Consider the following 7,817-nt stretch of genomic DNA (forward strand, 5'->3'; position numbering starts at 1 on the left):
ACTTCAGGTTGGGATTTTAATTCATTTCTTTTTATTCTTTTATTTTTATTGACGTAAGTGTTTAAGGCTTTGAATTCCTCTTTAGTCACAGCTTTAATCATATCCCATATATTCTGTTTTTATTATCATTATTTTTAAAAGAAATCCTGAAATTTAATTTAAAGTTTTCCTTTTAACGAAGAGTTATGCAGTGGAAAGTTTTACATTTTCAGCTAGAAAAGACACTTTAGAAATGTTATTGTTAATTTCTATTACTGTTATACTCTAATCAGAAAATGTTATTTGAATTATTTTTATATTATGAAAATGAGAATTTCTACATGATATAATATGTGATTAATTAATGTGAATCTTCCATATGCCTTTGAGAAGAAGGTATGTAATTGGTGGTAAAATTCAATATAGATTCATAAGATCACCCTTATTCATGGTGTGTGAGTGCTTTACACCCTTCCTTGGTTTTTGTCCACTTGATTTTTTTGGTCTGAGATTGATACGTTAAAGTCTTATATTATTATTTTGTTTTTGACAGTCTCTCCTGGCATTTCCTGGACTTTCTGTTGTATAGATGTGGTGGTGGTGTTCATGGCTATTTAAAAATATTATCTTTGTTATGAAGTCTGACCTTTATTGTTTTACCATGTCCTTCCTTGTTTCGTAATGCTTTTCATGATGATTTATACCTTGTCCAATATCAAGATGTCCACCCTGCACTTAATTATTTTTATTTAAAATGTTTTTTAATTTGTTGCAACACATGTATCTTAGATTTACAGATATAAACTAATCAGCAAAGGTCAATAACCATTTCAGGTCTACTCTGTTACAGCCGTATCCAGTACAGTTTTCAGGATCTAGGTTAACTGGTTATTTTCATTATTTCATGTCATCCACAGTATTAGAAAAACAAGGCATTGTATTAGTTTAAGTGAAATTTACTACTGGCAGCCAAATCCAGTCCCTTATATTCCATATTTGTTCTTTAGCTCTTCTACTTTGTCGATGTAAGCTTTCATGGCATCTTCCTTGGAAGTCCCTTCTAGCTGATTCCAGGCACCCCACCTGGCTTTGCCTTTGAGATCCAACAGCCCAGGCCACACTGTCCTCCATAGTTCTTGTTTGTAGCAGCTGTAGTGGAACATCTCATTGTCTGCTGACTTGGTCTTGGGGTGTTTAGCATCCTAACCAGCGTGGTCAAACTCAGCCTGAGACAAGCCAGTGGGGTTGCAAGGATTCCAGGGCACCCTGCATTTTTATTATTCACATTTGCCTGATAAACGTTGTCCAACTCTTTATTTTTAACATTCCTGAACCTCTTTAAGCATGTCGATAGTATGTAGCCACAGAGGTGGGCTTTAGTTTGTAAGTCGATCTGAAAATCTCTTTAGTAAGTAAATTAAGCTCATTTACATATACTAATATGACTAATACGTTTGGTCATATCAATAATTCTTATTGTTTTTTTAAAATTTACTTTATATATTGTTATAGTTGTTATGCTTCACCATGTGGTCTGTTTCCTTGCCTTTCTTTTTTTAGGGGTCTGGAGTAGACAGTATTTCATTTGGTTTAGGAAAATTTGTATTTTTTCCCCTAATGATTACCTTTATTAATTACTTTAGTGCCTTTAATTCCTTTTATAGACTTTTACTAACTGATTTGTCAGCTTAAAATGATATCTTTTTTTTCACTATACAGTGGTCAGTAAATGTGTTTCCTTTTTTTCCTTTTTTTCCCTTTTTTTCTCCTCCCATTTCTTTAGTTATATTTTTAAATTCTGGCAGAATATATAACAAGGACATACTATTCTTTCATCTTTTCTCCCACCTTTGTTGTAGTCCTAAATCTGCAGTTAAATGTAGACATTAAATATCTTCAGTGCTCACTTAAGTTCCTTTCGCTGAAGTTTCTCAACTCCTATCTGGCTGGATGAAGTTCACCCTCTAGTAGATTCCTAAGGGGAGGCTCATGAGAACTGCATTCTCTGGATTGTTACAGGTTTAAAACTGTTTTGTATCACCTTGATTCTCCGTGCACAGGTGAGAGATTTGAGCAGCTCAGAGATTTCTGGTTTGCGAATGCATTATTCTGTTGGACAGAGGATACAATCTTCTCTCTATGGAGAAGCAAGTAGGTGTGACTTCTGGTCCTGAATCTCTTCGGTTGCTTAGTTTTCTGTAATTTCAACACTTGCAGCTATTTTCCCTTAACCATCTGGCCTCCAAGGGATGCCCTTCGGGGTCCAGGTGCCCTCCCTTTCCCCCAGAAGCCATACCTTTTCCAGGACTGCTGCATCCAATCCTGTGCATTTTTTTGCCCCTTCACTTCAGTTCTCCAAGAGCCAGTCAGTGCTCTGACCCAGCAGGTCTTTTCTCTGTTCTAGCATTTTTCCAGGCTTGCTGGAACTTTCTTCTTCTAAAAGTGATGTCATATCTTGGCGGTTTCTGTATTCCACTCTCCTCTCCTTGTGTTTGCTCTGGCCGCAGACTTGGAGTAGTTCTCTGGCTTTGTATCCTTCTACCCTCCTTACATATAAATTGAAAGTTGTTGCAGTGTCTGTCTCCCAGTTATGCTGTAGGCATGGGTGATGGATGGTTTTATTTGCTCCCTTTTTGGATCTGTGTGGTTTTCAGAGAAATTTAGCAGAGATTTGAACTTAGGCAGTTACCTTCATCCTATGGGAACAGATACCACTTTTTTATTTTCGTAATTTGAGCTTAATTGTATTGTAAGAACTTTGAGGGCACAACTAACACATTATCAGGCATATAGTAAGTGATAAGTAAGGATCTGTTGGAGGAATGTATTAACAGATATTATAACTCACTTTACTTAAGCAAATGAGATTATGAGAGAACTCTTCCAATATTTATGGTAAAATGATCATGTCTAAATTTTAGTAGTTGCTGACTCAGTGGCTTAATTGTTACCAGTCTACCAGTGATATGATATTATGGAAATTAAGTACAGAAATTGTTTGATGCATTTGGATATAATTCTGAGAGACAAGGTGAGGTGAACACATATTAGGATAGACAACATGGTAAGGTGATTTTTTCCCAATAATGCATGACATTAGATGAAACTTTAGGTAAAGAAAACAAAACGCTATGCCTTGTATTTTCTTTGATTAAAAGAATTGCATATATTAAGCTCACTACTTCTAGCTACTTGGAAGGATGTCATGTAAGGAAAAAAAATCCACAGAATCTTGCCAATGATTTTGATCAGGGAATGTTGGCAGACTAAACGAAATGTCTGATAAGGTAAATGTTGCCAAATAATTTCAGTGTTTATAGTAGATGGTTTCTTAAACTTAGTTGTGTTGCTCTGTGATGACACAGAAATAGAGTAAATCAAAAAAGATTCATCAGTACCACTTTTCAGGGGACAGGACTGATGGTGGCTCCTGTTTTTCTCTAGAGCAGAAGTTTTTATGGTGGTGAGCATGTTCCATATCTGTGCTGCCAGTGGCTACTAGCCACATGTAGCGAATGGACTGAGGAACTCAATTTTTAATTTGCTTATTTTATTTAATTTATGAGGCCTCTTGTGGTCCATGGCTTCTATGTTGGACACTGCGGGTATTGAGAGACATTCATGAGCTCAGGCTTGAAGTTATCTCATTAGGGGAGAGAAAAAGAACAGAAGAGAAATTTGGATGACATGAAGAAATGAAGATCACCTGTGTGTTATCTGTTTATCTTCTATCTAGCTATCCATCCATCATCTGTCGGAGAAAGAGCAAGTGACTATTTCATGGGGAGCAAAAAAAGGGAACACTCTTTTCTACTCTTGGGTGAGCGCAGGACTACTTGTTTAAAAGTTTTGAACCTTCTCAGGGTGCTTGGGTGGCTCTGTTGGTTAAGCATCTGACTTCAGCTCAGGTCACGATTTCAGAGTTTGTGGGTTCAAACCCCATATTGGGCTCTGCTAACAGCTCATACCCTGGAGCCTGCTTCGGATTCTCTGTCCTCTCTCTGTCCCTCCCCCACTTGCTCTCTGTCTCTCTCTCTCTCAAAAAATTAACGTTGAATTAATTAAACATTAATTAATGTTAACATGTTGACATTAACATAAAAAATTAAAGTTTTTAGTCTTCTCAATTGTTGCCTCTGCTGCTTTGTATCAGACTATCATATATACCTTTATGTTTAATTCTTTGAACTCTTTCATATCAGTGAAATCCATAGATTATCACTTGGTGAGTTGAATATTTTCAAACTAAGTTAAAGAACACATATGCACTCATATTAAACACATCCCACACTCATCCTGTATTTGTCCTGCTGTTAAGCTAAGAACTATATAGAAATTCATTAACCAGACCTGTGGTTTATTATTATTATTATTATTATTATTATTATTTTGGATTGCTTAAGCCTTCGTTTCTCGGACTCAGGACTCAGCTTCCTGAGTTTCTATTCTGGATCCTCCATTTATTGGACGTGTGACTCTTGGAAACATATTTAACTTTTGCATTGGTTTCTCCATCGGGTTGTTATGAAGATTAAGTGAACTCATGGTTGTAAAGTATATAGAATAGTACTTTACACGGCTTATTGCACAAATTAAATTAAAATTGAAGTAAAGATTAGATGCTACCAGTATTAATGACATTTTCTCATTCAGTTTTCTCATTCAAATATCTGTTCCATGGTAGACATCAGAAACTCCATTAGGTGGCTGGCCTACTGATACTGATTTGGTAGGCCTCCTATCTGATAGACTCCATGTTCAGGGTCTGAAGATGTTAGTACAATCTCTGTTCTGTGCTCACAGGCAACTAGCAGAGGAAATGTTGAGGCTTTTAGGGAGATGCCTATTGGCAAATAAGACAAACAAGTCTAATTTTGCCGTGAAATACCTTCCAGTTTAGCAATTCTGAGACAGATCTGTTTGCAAAGTGTGAGTAGGTACCTGGGTTAGGCTGAAAGAATACTCAATATTCTGTTGCTAAGGTTCTAAGCCTATTCATGGTATTCTATTTTTAGAGTGGACAAGAATGAATCAGAGGCCTATGATTAATTATTAATGATTGTGAAATAACACTGTTGGATGATAAAATGTAGAAAGTTTTAATAACAGCTGCTTTGAAGTTACATTTTACCTCATTGTAACATTGCTTGTTTTGAAGTAATTTTCTCTTAAATGTCTATGGGTTAGTCCTATCTTAAAGAAAAGACTGTGGCAACAAGAAGCTCCAAAAAGATTAAGTATAGCTCTTTATTAGCATTCAAACTAAATTCCTAGAATTTGTGAATGTATAACAGCCTATCAGATTAAAATAAAACTTTTTTTTTCACTTTTGTTTCTTTTAGTGTCTATAATAATTAGTGATATCGATCATTTACTACACTTTGGTTCTGTCCTCAATGGATTATGTAAATGAGAAAACTCAAGGGTAGAAAAGTTAAATACCTGGTCAAAGTCATATAGTTAGTAAGGATGGATTGGATCCTGAGCAACCTGACTCAAGAGTCTGCACTCTTGACACTGATTCGTTTTCTAGTTTACATAAAGGGCCCACCATATTTCACTAAACAAGGACATGGGAAGATTTCATCTTGTATGGATTTTACTCTTCCATATCTTACTCTAGCCATTCATTTGTTTAACAGACAGTGAACACATAGTAAGGTAATGATGGATATGCTTTATTGAGCATTTATTGGTTACTGGTTTAAATGCATCATCTTATTTAACCCCGTAACTATCCCATGATGTAGCTTGGAGACCTTAAATAGCAGTGTCTCATGGTGAGCATGGAGGCATGAATCGAATGCAGGTCCCTTGACTCCAGGGCTAATGCTCTTCAACACATTACAAGCAGTGGCTTGTGCTCAGTGCTATAGAACATGGACATTGCATAAATCACAGATCTTTCCTTTGAAGAACTTGGAGTGCAGTTTTGCTGATAAGGCATGCATGCAAATAACTGATACACGTGGGGAGAGCGTACTGCCATAACAGATACAGATACTCTACTCTGAAGCTCAGCAGGGACAGCAATCAGTTTTGACAAAAAAGGAGAGATTTAGGAGATAAAGTTCAGATAGTGAAAGCTACCAGTAGTAATCTGTAGTGATTTTGAAATAAGAAAAATGTTACAGTTTTGTTATTAATAGGCCTGTTTTCATTTTTAAAACACATTACAAGAATTTTCTTAATTTATTTAATAAGGATAGGTTGAGTGCCTACTGGGTACCAGATATTGTTGATGCCGGCATCAAAGATAGGCAGTGTTCTCAGAGGCAAAATATTTCCTTCTCTCTTGGAGCTTATGGTCTAGTGGGGAGAAGCTGACAATAAAAAAAAGTAAGCAAGTGATGTTTGTAGTCTGTGTAAGGATGATAGTGCTACCATCAGACTCCGAGCAGGACAGGGAGTGGGGAGTCATAGGCAGGTGTATGTCAGTTTGCTGCTTCAAATAGGGTGAAAAGAGGTCTCACCAAAGAGGTGACATTTGATAAGAACCTGGAGGAGGTAAAAGAGCAAGTGTAAAGACCCCGTGTTAGTACATGTAGCTTTAAGAACTTCATACCTGAGGGCAGGTGCCAGATAGCTTGCTTTTCCTTACCATGCCTCATCTCCCCCCAGATCTACTCTCTATCCATCTTCATCCTTCTTTCTGCTGTGCAAGGATAGGCTGTGTGGAGCATATCACCAGGTAACTGCACTGTGGCTTACAGTTAGGGTCAGCTGCTGAGAGGTCTGGCCTGTGGTCAGAGAGAGAAGAAAGTGAGGCCTGGGTGTTTATTCCCTCCATCTGTCTCCAAGTGGAGCCTTGAGTAATATGGGGCATAAGGAAATCAGCATTAACTGTGTTTTAGGAAGTAAAAATTTGAGGTAGTAAAAGATGCAATGATTAATGGAAACTACAAGTATTTGATCTTTTGCCTGCTGAAGGTTGCCTACAGAGAGATAGTATTGCTCTTTATAGACCGCTGTAAGCACTGATGACATTTATTGATGCAATATAAGAATATAAGGACCTAAGAATATAGGTCTACATGTACGCACAAGGACACACACACACAAACACACACATACTTGTTTGCATTTTCAAGGGGCTAACAAATTGTTGAAGCTCTTCTGCTACTGATTCATGAATTTCGTAAGACACTTGGCTCCATGGAAATGAGAGAGGCCTCCTATCTTTGGGTGATTTGTTACATAAAATTTCCCAACAGCTAATATTTAACAGTGTTTAGTTTTGTGGTTTCAGTGAAAAAAGTAAAATAAATATCTTCCACTGTATATTTGGAGCCCAAGTGAAGCTTTAGCATCAGTTTCATATCTAGTCATGCAAGAAAGCCATGCACTGTCAGGAAGCATTTTCACAATTAATGCTCTATACAGATTACTCTTATACGGATTAATATCTTTATTAGGATTTATAATTTTTTATTTGAAGATATAATATATCTTTGAATTATGTCTTTAAATAATATATTCCAAGTGGACATGTATTATTGAAACAATGGCACATAGAATATTTCTGTTCAGAAAAAATTACATATTACTGATTGGTGATAATTAGATACAAAGAGCTCATGTTTCTATATTTAACAACATCTAGAGGAGGCTTTAATTTACAATATTATAAGAATGATGAAAAAAATTTGTTGAGATGAACAGAACCCACAATTATGAGAACGTCAGGTATTCTATACAGAAAACTTATACACACAATAAAAAACACTGCTTCCATGAAAATCTTTATCGGTATTTATAATCCACTGAGTCTGTGCTCATATGTGATACCAGTAAGAGGAAGCTAATATGTTTACCTGAAAGTAAACCATGAAAAGACT

General features: G+C 36.4%; 1 pseudogene; it reads right to left on the reverse strand.

Moving 5' to 3' along the window:
• Window positions 1-962: 962 nt before the first annotated feature.
• On the reverse strand, window positions 963-3,487 carry LOC144225533 (acyl-CoA-binding protein pseudogene; annotated as a pseudogene).
• Between the last annotated feature and the right edge of the window lie 4,330 nt (window positions 3,488-7,817).

This window comes from Crocuta crocuta, unplaced genomic scaffold (genome assembly GCF_008692635.1).
Source record: "Crocuta crocuta isolate KB4526 unplaced genomic scaffold, BGI_CrCroc_1.0 scaffold359, whole genome shotgun sequence".
Taxonomy (NCBI): Eukaryota; Metazoa; Chordata; class Mammalia; order Carnivora; family Hyaenidae; genus Crocuta; species Crocuta crocuta.